Genomic DNA, 16536 nt, shown 5'->3' on the forward strand with positions numbered 1-16536 from the left:
TGGCCCAGAAGCAGCAGAACAAGCTGGGCAAGCTTGGTGTAGTGGCTGGGATTGGGGGAGTCTAATTTTTACCCTTTGGACCACACAGCAGAGGATCTAAGGCTCTAATAGTTCCACTCTGTCTGCTGATCTGCCCAATGTGGTTTTGCAGAGTGCCCCATTCCCTCTCCTGACTCTATCCAATCCATTCATGCTTTAATTCCACCAGTATTTACAGATTCCAAGCAATCGTGCATAAAGATCAGCCTCATTATTTTACAGTAACATTTTGTATGAAGTGTGCACCATATACAAAAGGGCTGTATAGCACTCCTTGACCTTACTGTTTCTCACCTCCTTCTAGTAAACCAACCAGAATTCCCTTATACTGTCGCCATCCCCTCTTCAGATTCAGATCTCTGGGAGTCTGCACCTGTTCATCCACTTATTCATTTTACTAAGCCACTACAATGTCTCATGCATTGTGCAAGCCTCTTGCCTTATGGCTTCATTCATTCTAAAAACACTGTGTTCTTTTTGTGTTTAGCACAGTCATGGCTCATGGTCCCAAGAAGCCCCTGAAACATGTAGCAGCTCCAAAGCACTGAATGCTGAGTAAACTGACCAGTATGTTTGTTCCTCATCCATCAGGTGATCCCCACAAGCTGAAAGAGTGTCTCCCCCTCATCTTTTTCTAAGGAACAGACTTAAGTATTCCCTGACAGGAAAAGAAGTAAAGAAGATCTGCATGCAGCAGTTCCTTAAGGTTGATGGCAAGGTCCCAACTGATAGACCTCATCTACTGGCTTCAACGAGGTCAGCAGCATTGGCAAGATCGGGGAGAATTTCTATCTGATCTGTGATACAAGGGTTACTTTGTTGTTCATCATATGATACTGGAGGAGCCAAGTACAACTTGTACAAAGTAAGAAAGATCTTTGTGGGCGCAAAAGGAATCCCTCATCTAGTGATCCATGATGCCCGCACCATCCATCATCCTATCCCCTTCAAAGTGAACGACACCATTTAGACTGATCTGGAATCTGGCAAGATGACTGATTTCAACAAGTTTGACACTGCTAACCTGTATATGGTGATCAGAGGCGCTACCTTGGGAAGAATTGGTGTGATCGCCAGCAGAAAGAGACAACCAGATTCTCTTGATGTGGTTCATGTGGAAGATGCCAACGGCAACATCTTGGCCTCCCCACTCTCCAACATTTTTGTTATTGCAAAGGCAACAGACCACGGATTTCTTTTCTCTGAGAAAAAGACATCTGCCTTATCATTTCTAAAGAGAGAGACAAGAGACTGGCAGTCAAACAGGGCAGTCAGTGAAATGACTGCTAGGTGACATGATTGGAAGGGTCTTTGTACTTAATTAAAGATAATGTGTCACGATTAATGGCAAAAAATACCTCACAAACAAACAAACAAGCAAACAAACAAAAACTGCTTACTGAGCTTCAGGCACTGCACCAGGTTCTGGAGATACAGCGGTGAGCAAACCCATACAGAGACCCTGGTCCCTACTCTCGTTAATCAAACAAACATGCCCAATAGAGATATAATAACAAGTTGAGGTAAATGACCTAAAAACATCACCCCAAAACCTGACTTGGACTCATGAATTGGGGAGGCTGGGTGGGAGGGGTCGTTCAGCAAAAGGCTTCCCTTCTCCTTAACCTGATCAGAAGAGGTAGGAGTTATTCAAACTTAGGGAGGTAGGAGGAGAATCTAGCAGAAGCTGGACAGCAGATGGGTCAGATCCCAGAGTCAGGTTAAGAGTGTTGTTGGTTCTCCAAAGAGCAATGGAAAGTGATAATAAGGATTTAAGGGAATGATGGGACAGATGTGAAAGATGCTTTCACAATGATCTCCCTGGTAGCAGTGGGAGAGTGGTTGGCGGGAGACCAACTTGTTAGCTGGCCATTGCAGTCATCTGGATGACTTAGTGATGTCTGGGATATGGTGGGTGGGGAAGGGATGGAGGAAAAGAAAGTTCCCAGTTGGAGAAACTGGATGAATAATAATGCCGTTCACTGAGATAAGGAACTGCAGGAAAGGACCAGCTTGGGGGCAAATGGAGAGAAGCAGCATTGTTCCAGGTTCTGTGCTGAGGGCTGTAGGTACATTATTTTGGCTTTATGACAAACCTGCAAAGTAGGTATTATCTCATTTTTCAGATAAAAACCCAAGGCTGTATTATCAGCTTAGTTTTTCTAACCCAACCTTTGTGGCTCTGATTTTGCAGGGCAATCTGGTGCCCAATTAGCCTCCCAAGAGCTCTTAAGAAGAAAGATTACCTTTCCCTGGAAACCAAAGCCCAAAGTCACAGAGCTCAGAGCGGAATGGATTTGGAACGCTGCCAGAGATTTTGAGTAGGCTACTCTGGGACCCATGGCAGGCAGCCATGTATGATTGTGCAGGTTGCATACTGCACAAACCCAGAGGGTGCCGGTCATATCAAAGTCCATGTGAATGCTGCCTCCTGAATATATCAGCCCTGTCCCTCCCCAGTTTCTTTTCAAAGAAGACTCCAAACTCCATGACTCTCCAATAAACCTCAGGGTTCAAAAAGAATCAGTGACCAAGGCAACACCGTGCACCTTACCCCTCTGGGTCCCAGATGTTCTTTCCTCTTTTGCAGCCTTCATTCAGACCCAGGTATTCATCTCTCACCCTTGTCTGCTTACCTAGTACCCCAGGGAGGAGTAGATGTAAAGGTAGAGTGAGACGTCCATCACCAAACCACTATGGCTCACAAGAGCTCCCCAGACTGATACACCAAACCTAAAACATTGTTAATATCTGCCCAAATAAATGCTACGTAGAAATAAACAAGTTATACCAAAGCTGTCACCTTTTTACGTAGTTAACATAAAATATTCCTCAAATTTCTGATTAAAGGGCATCTTTGCTCACCTGCTCGCATCTTCCCAGACCCAAGGTGCTGTCTGAACAGCAGTGACCAATTGTTTATCTTTGAGGAAGATCAGCCCCCTCTGAGATTTACACTGAAAAAGCCTGGTTCTTCTCCGCAGGCCCGGGGGGCTGGGACAAACCACAGCTCTCGGTCTGAAAGCTCAGGCAGTGAGAAATGGAGCTGACTCTAAGACTAAAGCAATCAAGGGCCCTTTTCTCATCAGCCCCTAAGACGGTGGAACCACATTCACAGAAGTACTTTGGATTCCTGAGTTTCTTGCTTGGGAATGCTCCGGCAAGAGGCACAGTCTCAAGTGCACCAGCCCTCGGTTATGATGGGGAGGGAGCTGATCCTGTGGTCTGTGATCAGAACGAGCTCAGCTTTCCAAATGAAACTCCGCCAGCATCTCCATCATTACTAGTCCTTACCACCATGGCCCTTTAAAAGGTACGAAATATTCTTTTTTTTTTTTTTTCTTTTCTTTTTGCTGTACGCGGGCCTCTCACTGCTGTGGCCTCTCCCGTTGCGGAGCACAGGCTCCGGACGCGCAGGCTCAGCGGCCGTGGCTCACGGGTCCAGCCGCTCTGCGGCACGTGGGATCTTCCCGGACCGGGGCACAAACCCGTGTCCCCTGCATCGGCAGGCGGACTCTCAACCACTGCGCCACCAGGGAAACCCGAAACATTCATTTTAAAGACGCTTTTTATTGATACACATGACCTTGTTCCTATAAAGGAAATCGGGAAGGATATATTTCTCAATTTCCAATCAAATGACTCCTCTGCAGACATGCTGCAGTGTTTTTCTTTCTTTTTTGGAAAACCCACCTCCTCTATCAACTCTAATGTGGTTGTTCATTTAGAGTTTTGAATGTGTTTCCTTATCCCTATGCTACATACCACGGAGTGTAAGTTGACATTTAGGGTCATCCAGAATTTTTCTTCTACGGAAATCCACATATGGACCAACTCCCACTGCAGAAAGGAGCCCTTCGTCTGCAGCTGTCACTGCTCAAGTGGCAGATGCATTCCCCAGACTCTAGCGGTGACGGTGACCCTCTCCCCACAGCATTCCTGGGATATTGATGTGCCCTGTATCCTTCTACTGGCAGCTGACACTCCCACCACACAAATGCCCGGTGCTGGCTCATGACCCACCTCTGAGGGCATGTGGGCTGCAGTGATGCCCCACCCCTGAGCAGCTCCTTGTATTGCATCAGCTGGTGGGATCTGGCAATGGGAGAGGCTTGGCAGGCAGTCTACCCGGTATGGGGACCCTGGCTTCCTGCCAGCCAGAGTTCCAGGGGTCTGATTCCTTATTTACTTTTTTTTTTTTTCCTCCAAAGTTCATGGGAACTTGGACCATTTAACTGACATGATGAGGCTGTCTTGGCCTGAACACTTTTTTGAGCTGACCACTATGAAACTGGAGGACATTTCCCAAATCACAGTCTAGGGCTTGGAGCCCTCATTCCCTACCCGTCTTCAATTTCTCTTACCACAGAAAGAGTATAACTAAGAATGACTAAGACATCACTATGGAAATGGCATAACTAAAAATGGAAAGCATGGCTAAAATTTAAGGATGGACCTAGAACTATAGGATTTGATCTCTGTCCCTATTCCAGCTAGAAATGGGCAGGTGGAAAAGGAAGCTGGGTGGGCACTGGCAGGAGAGAAAGAAAATGTGTTTCCACTCATTTCTAGTTCTAGCAGTGAGTATACAGATCAGAAACATAGCTGGGTTCTCGAATGGGGAAGGGAACCCAGGTAACAAACATCATCCTTTGATCACCATCTCTACAGCCTCGACGGGGGTGGGGGGGGGTCTTACTCTCCTGGCGTTTATTCTACTGTCTTGGTCCTTGAACAATAATTGGATCAGTTCCCTATTTGTCAAGAAGGCACCATTTCTGGAGACTGTGCTTGGGAGGAGTGACTATTTCCCTTGCTGTCCTCCACCTCCAGGTAAGGTGTTTTACAGAGAAGCTCCAGGCACCCAAGCCTGTTCTAACCACGCAGAAGGCAGGCCCCCTTGAGAAGCATTTGAGATCCAGGAGGTGGTGATCCAAGGCCACACTTGAGGTTTACTTTTGCCATTTCTGATAAATGCCACATACTCTCGGGAACGAAGGGTGGGTATCAGAAGGGGAGATTTAAGGAAAAGCCAGATGAGATTAAGTAAGTGGATCTGCATCAGTTTAAGGACCAGCAGAACTGGGGTGAAAAAGAGAATTAAGAGACCACTCCCTCAATTTCAATAGAAACAAGCTCCAAACTCCCTGATTAAAAATGAAAAACATCACTTCTCCTTCAAAGATTTCCGCTCAACCCAAGGGCCTGGCCTAGAAGAGCAGTTTCTCTCCTCACAATGACAGATGAATAATAAATGCTCCGAGTCGGAAGAAAGGGCATACAAACAATTTCTCCAAAGTTGTGATTACTGGAGATGCTATTATTGGCTAATAGCAGTTTCATTTTACAATTTAAAATTCCTTTGGTCTATTGAAATTAGCTAACTCCAATGACAAGGTTATGTTAATGTAACGGAGCAGGACCCTATGAGGCCTTCCTGGAACAGACTCCTCCCCCATCTTGTCCTCCACATTTCTCCTGTCTGTAAAAAAAACTTTAGCCTCCTAGGCCTTCCCTGAGTTCCAAAGAGTAAATTTAATCAGAGAAGTGAGAAAATGCAGAAAAAAAGGAAAACAGTCAAGCAAGACAAAATAATCATAGTTTAGCCATTAAACAAAGTCAAGGACTTTTAGTTCCTCTTCAAGGGCTATAGATAATATTCTGAGCCATATCCTTTGAGCTCTTTGCAGATAATGAAACTGCCACCAGGTGGAAGAAGTTAACTGTGTGCGGCCCACAAGCACACAGAGCCCAGACCAGTTGGAATCAGAAGGTTGATGATGCTGACTCCCAATTACCTCACCACCAACCAATCAGAAGGGTGTTCATGAGTTGATCACGTACCCCACAACCCCTCTCCCTCACCCTGTCTTTTAAAACCTTTCCCTAAAAGCCACTGGGGAGTTCAGGCCTTCTGAGCACTAACTACTTGGACTTCTTGCTTGGCATCTGCAATAAATGCTGCATTTTCCTTCACCGCAACCCAGTGTCAGTAGATTGGCTCTACTGCATGCAGGCAAGAGGACCCAAGTTTGGTTTGGTACCATTAAGACTTTGGAAGGGACAATGGCTATTCCAAACCATTAAAAGACATGTATCATATCTACAGAATATCAAAGCAAGAATTCAAGTAGGTAGACAAAAACCTGCCCATTAGACTTTTTTTAGGTATCATATAGATAAATCTATGTCAACTTCTGACGGAAAACAGCTTAAACATAACACCTAAATTCTATCTAATTCTGGTCTAATAAAGCATAAGTGAAAACCAGCATGATAATTTTCTTCTTCCTAAAATGGTTTCCAAAGGATTAGTCTAATTTTTTAAAATCCTACCATTTTATTACGGATAAACTTCTCACAAATGAGTGCCATAATTATTGACTTAATATTTTTCTCCTAAACAAAGGGTATATATCCTCTAAAGTAAAAGGTTTACCTACTACTATAGTTGAATGTTGCATATTTTCTAGGTAAATTTTTATTTACCTAGAAAATGTAATTTATCAGGGGAAATGTGACACTAAAAGTGACCAAAACACCTTTACTGTGGCTGAATATGAAAGGATAATTGTGATCTCTAACAAGAAACCTATCCTAAGAAAAAAATTAAAATTAGCAGTAATTGTTCTTCTGGCTAAAGCAGGAAGCTGGGAATAGTATTTCAACCACTTCTTTTTCCTGTCACTCTTTTAATAATGTAGAGTAATTGCTCGTCTAATGAAGGAACTCGGTAAATAAACCTACTCATTACTTGCAACTGATTACTCTGAAACAGGGAATTTCTCCATCCCAGCAGTTGCTCTTCAGAAATGAGACAAACCTCTTGCTCACATCAAACCCCACAGTCTAAATGTTTATTATTAAAATAAATGTTATGGGAGTGGAACACAGCTGCAGTCTACAACTGCGTGATCGCAGATTGCTATTTATTTTCACCCACAAAAAAATGAATTGCCAAAATTGACCTTTTCTGATTATTTCTCACTCAGGGTTGGGTAAATAACAAAGAGCACACTTATACTATCAGAAATGCAAGTGATTTCTTCAATCAGTTTTCTCCTTCGTGTGCTCAAGTTAACCTGTAAGAGGGTCAGCAATAAACACAGAAACGATCACAAACCTCAATTCTGAAATCCCCACAGACTATCAACTCTCTGGGAGGCTTAAGGTAGAAAACAAAGTACTTATATTAGCATTAATCAACTTTAATGGTCTTTTTAAAGATACTTACAGTTAAATCTTTTTAAGAATCACACGTCTGTCTTCACTCCCTTTGTAGTGTGAGGGTAAATGAGTGACAGTAGTAACCCTGCAAATAGTCTGCCTTGTGATTAAGACGTCATCTTAATGCAGACTTTATATTTTGGCTTTTATGAAGGTTTAAAGGTTAAAGGCAACGTAAATTATGCATCTCCTCCTATGCCAGGCCTGTACAAGGTGCTTTCCCTGTTCATTAAAGATATTGCTTCCAGATGGGCAAAAGCTTCGTTTTAAGGGCCAAAAGAGAAACATTTCCCTTACGTTCATTACTGCAATGCTGGAGAACCAAAACAATTCGGAATTAGGAAACTGCTAGAATCTGTTTTTCCAGAATGTATAGCAACTGTTGATATACACAGTGAAATTACCCATCACTCTTTGAACAACAGTACAGTTAGAGCCAGCCAACATGCTGGTCTCTTCCCAGGAGAACAATGGTCTGGCAAGCCTCACACCACCAGCGACAGTTGGGGTTCTCCCGTTCTGCCTCTGCCCCAAGTTGCAGTTCTGAACAGGGAGCGGAGAGACTCGACTCGCACTGGAATATCCCTAACTCCCGCACTGGAGCAATCTCCGCGTGAGGGATGCTCGGGTAAACTGCGCATTCTCACACGTTACTCCTAGTCGGCATTACTTCCTCACTTACGTTTTGCCACGCCCTCCAGCTAAAGTACGGTTTCTTCTCCTTTTACACTTACACGTACCGCATCTGCAGAAGTCTGGGCTCTTTTTTTCAAGGACCACACCCATTTATCCTCTAGCCTCCAGGAGCAAATTGTAGATTTGGCTGGATCTGCCTCTCTCCAACCTCAAGCCAAAGGAACCAAAGCTGGACACACAGCACCCAACTTCAGCCGAGTCACGACTACCCCCAGCCCGGCACTTTGGCTATGAGGGAGGATTATGGAGACAGACTGCCCGCTGCAAAACACAGAGTCCCCGAGATTCTTTCCAGGGGACAGTTCCGTACACCCTGACAACTAAGTGGCAAAGTTGTTTCTTCCTCCTCTGCTGCAATGTCCTTTCTTTTTCATCAACGCGCGCGCGCACGCGCGCGCGCACCAACACACACAGCCTTGCTCCCTCAACTTACCAGTTTAGACTTGGCGCGTTGCAAAAATTCTTCCATGTCGTTCCGAGTGGTTTGGACCAGAGGTACCCGGAGAGCGCGGAGGACTGTCTCCTCCGGGGCGAGACGTGCCGGGTCCCCGGACAGGGGCCGGACCGGACGCAGCGACCGGCTGCTCCCTCCTACCGCTCGGAGGCGGCTGAGGTTGTGGCTGCGCCCTCGTCTGTCGCCTCGCAGGGCTCCCGCCCCACCCCGCGCCCGGCTGCCGGCTCGGGGCGCCTGACTCTGCCCTAATAAGGAAAGTGGGTGTGACGCCCGGGAGCCCCAGGGCGCGCCCCGCACGCTGGCTGGCACGCGCCTGCGGGGCCGGAGCTCTGGGCCGAGTCTCGGGGGCGGGGGTGTTGGCGGATGGCGAGGGGCTCCTCCGCCAATCGCAGGGCCCCGCTGCGGCCTCCTGACGTGGCGCGCCGAAAGATGCTGCAACCATGGACAGCGCCCAGAAGTGCGAGCCAAGTGCAAGGGGCTGCTGCAGAGGGAGGCTCTGCCGCAGGCACAGCCGCTGTCAGTCAGGGGAAGTGGAAAGAGGACGAGAGAGCCCCCCCTTCCCCCGAGAGCCTCCCTTCTCGGCCAGCGCCTCCCTGGCTGGCTGGCAGGTTACAGAGAGCTCCAGCGGTCACTTAATGAGCTGGCTCTGCTAGCCTGGCCAGGGGATGCACTCAGCTAGATGGAGAGTTGTAGGGGGTTACTGCTGAGCTAAAAGCAGTACGACCTTGATGGAGAATAATCCGAAGAGCAGGCTAGGAGGTTGTGGTAGGCTGCATCTTTCCTCCTTGCCCTCAAAACATACCTGCCCAGTAACAGACCTCTACAGTTCACCTCAGCTGGGTTCCCTTATGTTGGCCCTAGAGCTATGGATACATACACCCTTCTGCAGTCCCCATCCGCTCTGACATGTATGCTCAGGAACGGCGAGGGCTCCAGCATAAGGGTCTGTGTTTTTACAGGATCCTCATATCATTTCTGTGTACATTAATGTTTAAGAAGTACTGCAATAAATACTTAAACTTACAGCTATGAGCCTTATTTAAAGCCACAGAATTTTGTTGTGTGTCCTCTCTAGGCTTACCAGGGCCCCAGATACATCCGGGCCTTGGCACATCTGCCTGTAATACCCTTCTTGCCCTCTCACCAGCCACACTGCCTGGCTAACTCATGCTTCAGCGATCGGCTTAGAGAAGTGATCTCAACCCCAACTGCACTTTAAAATCACATTATAATCATGCAGGACTTTAAAAAATACTGCTTCCCAGGCTCTATTCCAGACCAACTGAATCAGCAGCTCTAAGAGTGGGACCACAGCATCAGTCTGGTGTAAAAGTGCTCCAAGTGATTCCAACGTGCAGCTCGGGTATGATCCTCTGGTTCTCAAATTTTAGCGTGAATATGAACCACCCAGAGATGTACTGAAGCACAGATTTTTTGTGCCTCACTCAGGGAATTTCAGGCTTAATAGGTCTGTTTAATGGGCCTGAGAATTTCCACTCTTAACTGTCTTCCAGGGTTTGCTGATGCTGCTTAGAAGTTATCTTCCTCCAGGAAGCCTCCCCTGACCCCACTCCTCCCTTTCCACTCCCAGACTGAGTCAGTTGTCCCTTCCATGTTCTCTCATAGCAACCTATATTGTCTACTCTACTATAAATTGTTTATTTGTCTGTGTTTTCCACCAGGCTGTGTGCTCCACGAGAACAAGGACCTTGCCTATCTCATTCATTGATGTATCCCTAACGAGGCTCATGTCATACATAAATTGCAATAAACATATCTTAATGAATAAGTGTACATATGAAAGGTTCCTCTTGCTCTCTCTCTCTCTCTCTCTCTCTCTCTCTCTCTCTCGCTCGCTCGCTCGCTCACTCTTACTCTCCCTCTCTCTCATTCTGTGTGTGTGTGATTGTCCAACTGTTTTTTATTCAGGAGGACCCAATAAAAAGAAATCAGTGCAGTCAACAGATCTGATTAAGAGGGAGTGAGTGGATTGTTATGTTAAGCTCTGATTTACATTCAGGCTGTATGGAAACTGCGGATTCTCTCTGCTTTCTTTGATGACTTAAGTAATTTTAAACCATCCAGGTAAAACAAGTGTTTTGTCAGCCTTTAAATCTGTGAAGTTGATTACAATTCAAGTAACATTACCAAGAAAAATTCCCAAGAATTCTTTGCCTCTGACTCCATTGGGGAATTTAATGACAATCACTAAATTCCTCTGAAATTTTATTTTAAACATTTGGGGTAGGTATTATACAGCCTTGAGTTTTCTTAAATTTTTCTTCTGATGGATTCAAACTCCAGCATCTATCTCCCTGAGTTTTGCTCCACCAACAACGTTTCTGCAAAAGTTTATCAAGATTTACCTCCTTCAGGAAACCTTCCTGAACTGACCACTTGTATTCGTTTCTCAAGGCTGCTGTAACAAATTACCACAAACTCAAAGCAACACAAATTTATTGTCTTACAGTTCTGAGGATTAGGATGTAGACATCTTTGGGAAGCCATTATTCTACATACCATACAACCCATTCTCCCAATTATTTGGTGGTTATCAGCCTTTGATCCTCACTTTCTTATCATTCCACAGCATCCAGAAATCTAGTGCCTTTAACTCTAAATTAGAAGTCATCAACCCTGGCTGCACAATGGAACCATCTGAGGGACTTTGAAAAAATATTGATACTCCAGCCCATCTCCAGAAATTCTGATCTGAGTGGTTTTGAGAGGGACCCAGGCATTAATATTTTTAAAAAGCTCATCAGGTAATTCTCTGTGTAGTCAAAGTTGGGAACTACTGCCGGTTAGATAAATTTGCATTCCCCCAGTCACCCAGGTACAAAATCTGGAGTCCACTTTGACTTATAACTTTCTCCTACCTCTTGTGGCCAAATAGTCCCCAAGTCCAGTGTCTTTAACCTTTGAAAAGACCTCCTCCAACTTCCTTCCTTTCTGTTCCAAGTGCCATCATTGTAACTCAAGTATCAGATCTGAGCCTAAAGCCCACTCCCCTTCTCTCTAGAGGCCTTCACACTTGTCTGCAGAACAATCCCATTTCCTCTACTCTTTTCTTTTTACTCTCAGATTTCTTGACTTCTAGACTCCTCTCATTTGAGACCTGTATCTGAGTATTATTCATTTTGAAATTAATTATCTGAGTAGATTAGTAGGATGGTTGTTATGGACTGCATGCTTTTCACATACTGAAGCTTTAACCCCCAATGTGACGGTACTAAGAGGTGGGGCCTTTGGGAGGCGATTAGGTTCAGACGAGGTCATGAGAATAGCGCCTCCTTGATGGGATTAGTGTCCTTATAAGAAGAGAAAGAGACCACAGTGCTCACTCTCTCCCTCTCTCTCTCTCCACCATGTGAGGATATAGCAAGAAGTGACCACCCACAAGCCTAGAAGAGGGCTCTCACCAGGAACCAAATGGAACAGCATCTTGATATTGGGGTTCCCAGCCTCCAGAACTGTAAAAGATAACCATCTGTTGTTTAAGCTGCCCAGTGTATGGTATTTTGTTAGAGCAGCACAAGCAGACTAACATAGTGGTAGTGCTGGGAAAAGGAAGACGTTAAGGATCATCTAATCCCATCCCCTTATTTTACTGAGCAGGTAGCCAAGGCCCAGAGCAGTTCAATATCCTCTTGGGCTAACAGAGCTGCTTAGAAGCAGAGCCAGGACTGAAACTCAGCTCTCCATCATTCATTCCTTCAGCATTTATGGATCATTACCTATGCTCAGGTAGACATTATGCCCAACCCAAGATGTACAGGCAAGATCCCTGCCCTCAAGGAGCTCATGGTCTAGTCACTATAGTACAAAGAGATAAATTCAATGATTGAGAAACATATGGTATTGTACTAGTTGAGATAGAATGTGGGCTAGTGACTACAGTCTGGATTCTCATCCTTGCTGTGGTAGCTTAAACATGGCTGCAAATTCTTTGACACTCCTCCCAATAAGAAGTTGGGTCTATGTTCCCTCTCCTTGAATCTTGGAGAGCTCCATGACTTTCTGAGCAATAAAATACAGCAGAAGTGTCACCAGGACAGTTTCTAGAACCGGGCTTTAAGAGATTGACAGCTTCCACTTCCTGTCTTATGGAATACACACTCTTGGAAACTAGCCACACAGCAGCCATGTGGAGAAGTCCACATGGAGAAGAACTGATGACCCTGGCTAACAGCCCAGTTGCCAGTCATGCAGTCAGCCATCTTGGAAACAGCTTCTCTAGCCCCAGTCAGGCCGACCAGCCAACACCACATGGAACAGAGTTAAGCTCTCTCTGTTAAGCCCTGTCCAAATTCCTGACCCACAAAATTATGGGATATAATAAAACAATTGTTATTATAAGTCATCAAATTTCTGGGTAATGTGTCATGCAGCAGTAGACGACCAGAACACCTGGCCATTTACAGCATACGTAACTTTGGGCAAGTTATCCTTTCTAAGCTTCAGTGTCTTCATCTACAAAATAGATATAAAATAGGACTGTTGTGAAAGTTAAATGCAATAATGCACAAAAAGTGCCCAATTCCTGGCCTGTAGCTTCCACTAGTCTTTACAAAGGGTCTATCAAAATATACTACCAAATGTAAAATAGATAGCTGGTGGGAAGCAGCTGCATAGCACAGGGAGATCAGCTCGGTGCTTTGTGACCACCTAGAGGGGCAAGATAGGGAGAGTGGGAGGGAGATGCAAGAGGGAGGGGATATGGGGATATATGTATATGTATAGCTGATTCACTTTGTTATAAAGCAGAAACTAACATACCATTGTAAAGCAGTGATACCCCTATAAAGATGTTTAAAAACAAAAAAAGGAAGAAACTTAATGCACTATCTTGAAGTGGAGACAAGGGTCTCTATGAAGAGAACTCAAAAAGAGGGATCAACTGTGGACGGGTCAGCAGTCACTAAAAATGTGAAATTCATATATTATATTATATAAATATAATGTATTTTATATTTTACTATGTATATTTATTATATATTATATAAATAGAATAGATTATATAATAATCTGTATCTATCCTACATCAAGAAACACCTTCTAAAGGTTACATTCCTTTGGAAACCTGAGCGTCGTACACTGAGATGTCTATTTCAGAGAAAGGCACTGCAGATGCTCCAGGTATAGTGATATTTCTCTGCAATAAGACATCTGCCTGCGCTACTCACTGATGAAATGTGAGGTCCTTACAGCAAAGTTTACGTGTTTTAATACTCCTGAGTCACCACTCCCTGCCCTGCAGAGAACTGGGTCTTCCCTTGACGGGCTCTCACTGCAGCCCTGCATCCACCTCAAGGGGCTCTGGTCGCAGTCAGTGCCACAGTGAGGGCATCTGAAGTCTTCCTTGTCAGAGCCAGCTCCGTGTGCTGGCTGTGTGCCTTTGGTCAAGTTCACTGACCCCTCTGATCATCAATCTCCTCATCTGTGAAATAGGGAAAATAACACCTGCCCTAGTTACTTTACAGGATGGACAGAAAAAGTCAGACAGTAACATCTGTACATATATTGGAAAATGTTAACAATGGAAAGGAGAATAACGAGGCAATCTTTTTGTTTGGTTAAAAACAAAAATTACCTGACAAACGTCACCCTTTTAAAAATGGGATGTGACTGGAATGGCAACTGCTGACTCACCATTTGGGCGCATTTCCAGGATAGCTTCCCTACAGACCAGCCGTACTTCCAACAGGTGTGTTCTCTGTGCAGATGTATTACGTTGGCTGCTTTGAAATTATTTCATGTGACAAAAGATGTTCAAGAAACTGTGCCTCCCATTTTGACAACATTTAAAAGCTTTTCGAGCCTGTTTCAAGGAGAGAGACTGAAGAAGGATTAATGTGTGGTAACTGGTTAATTAATATGTGTTAACTAGCGCCTCTCATTTAGCTTTTAAGCTACTGTAAAATGCCTGTTTTTCACTCTCTAACGGGTCAAATGCTACCCATTTGGTCAAATAATATCAAAGGAATTGACATTTTTTCTTATGTATTTTGGCAAGGATTTCCAAATTTTTAAGGTAGGCTTCGCAAGACTTTTTTTTAAAAAAAGAAGTCCATATATCCTTAGTCCTCTCTGAGCTTCTGTTAAGGAAGAAGAGGGGTTACTGGAATTGTCAGAGGCATAGTAGCAAGTGGCAGCATCCAGATCTCTTGGGAGAACGTCCTGAGAGTCAAATGTCCGGGCTTTGAATAGGGCACATACGGCCTGCGTCATTTCTGGGAACCGCAGACATCTTGTAGAACAATGAATTTAATTTAAAAGGACAGCAGAGGAGAGGGAAAGTACTCTGGCTCTATGAGTCATCAGGATAATGAGGCAGTGGCTGAGCTTTTGGATCTGTAGCCTGCTGAAAGATGAGGGGTGATGGTCTTCATGTCACTGCTTCTTCTCAAACCACACTATTCAAGGCAGGTGGTTCAAGCTTTACACACTCTTCTCCTGCAGGAAGATATCTCAGTTCGCTTCAAAACAATACTTTATGTTTCAGAGTTACAATATAATTTTAACTTGGGCACGATGGATCATGCATTTCCACTGGGAAGGTATTTGGCAAGGGGAGTGAATATTAATCATTTCCAAGTCTTGAGCGTCTACCCACACGATCTCTCATCCTTGCAACAACCTACAAGGTCCAGAACAACAGAGACTACAGCTGACTCCATTTTAGAGATAGCAAAACTGAGGCCCACATTGTTTATCAACACATCCAAAGAAATCCAGACACTGAATTAAAATTTCCAAACCTTACTGTATAACATAGGGAATATAAAAAAATAGAAGGTTTTTAAAATTCCAAACCCTTTTCATTAAGAAGGCCAATGTTTACAAGCATGAAATATCACTTTAATCTTATACTAATAGTATTTACTCTTCATTAACAAATGTATCCCAATATTCATTGCAGCACAGTTTACAACAGCCAGGACATAGAAGCAACCTAAATGTCCATCGACAGAGGAACGGATAAAGAAGATGTGGTACATATATACAATGGAATACTACTCAGCTATTAAAAAGAATGAAATAATACTATTTGCAGCAACATGTTTGTACCTGGAGATTATCATACTAAGTGAAGTAAGTCAGACAGAGAAAGACGAAAGACGAATATCATATGATATCACTTATATGAGGAATCTAAAACAAAATGATACAAATGAACTTATTTACAAAACAGAAACAGACTCACAGACTTAGAGAATGAACTTACGGTTACGGGGTTGGGGGGAAGGGTTGGGGGAGGGATAAATTGAGAATTTAAGATTGACATATACACACTGCTATATTTAAAATAGATAACTAACGAGGACCTACTGTATAGCACAGAGAACACTGCTCAATATTATGTAATAACCGGGCTTCCCTGGTGGCGCAATGGTTGAGAGTCCACCTGCCGATGCAGGGGACACGGGTTCATGCCCCAATCCGGGAAGGTCCCACATGCCATGGAGTGGCTGGGCCCATGAGCCATGGCCGCTGAGCCTGCGCGTCCGGAGCCTGTGCTCCGCAACGGGAGAGGCCACAACAGTGAGACAGTGAGAGGCCCGCGTATGGCAAAAAAAAAAAAAATTGTGTAATAACCTAAATGGGAAAAGATTTTGGAAAAGAATAGATACATGTATATGTATAACTGAATCACTTTGCTATACACCTGAAACTAACACAACATTGTTACACAATTATACTCCAGTATAAAATAAAAATTAAAAAAACAAATCTATAATGTAGGAACTATTATTATACTCATTTTAAAGATGTGCAAACTGTTGTACGAAGATGTAATTTGTTGAAAATCATCCAAGTTGTAAGTGGCCAAACCAGGACTCCAACTCAAATGACAATATCCAGAGCCCAGGTATTGAGCTACCGTATATCACTGGCAGTCCATTGCTGCACACCTGAGAAGACTAACATGGAGCCTGGACAAGAAATAAGTACTCATCTGCTACTCTTTCAATTGCTCCTCTACTCACTAAGAATGAGTTAGTGGGACTTACCTGGTGGTACAGTGGTTAAGAACGCGCCTGCCAATGCAGGGGACACGGGTTTGAGCCCTGGTCTGGGAAGATCCCACATTCCATGAAGCAACTGAGCCCGTGTGC

General features: G+C 44.3%; 1 pseudogene; it reads left to right on the top strand.

Moving 5' to 3' along the window:
* Positions 1-533: 533 nt before the first annotated feature.
* Positions 534-1317, top strand: LOC136125065 (small ribosomal subunit protein eS4-like; annotated as a pseudogene).
* Positions 1318-16536: the final 15219 nt, after the last annotated feature.

The sequence above is a fragment of the Phocoena phocoena genome, chromosome 6, assembly GCF_963924675.1.
Source record: "Phocoena phocoena chromosome 6, mPhoPho1.1, whole genome shotgun sequence".
Classification (NCBI taxonomy): Eukaryota; Metazoa; Chordata; class Mammalia; order Artiodactyla; family Phocoenidae; genus Phocoena; species Phocoena phocoena.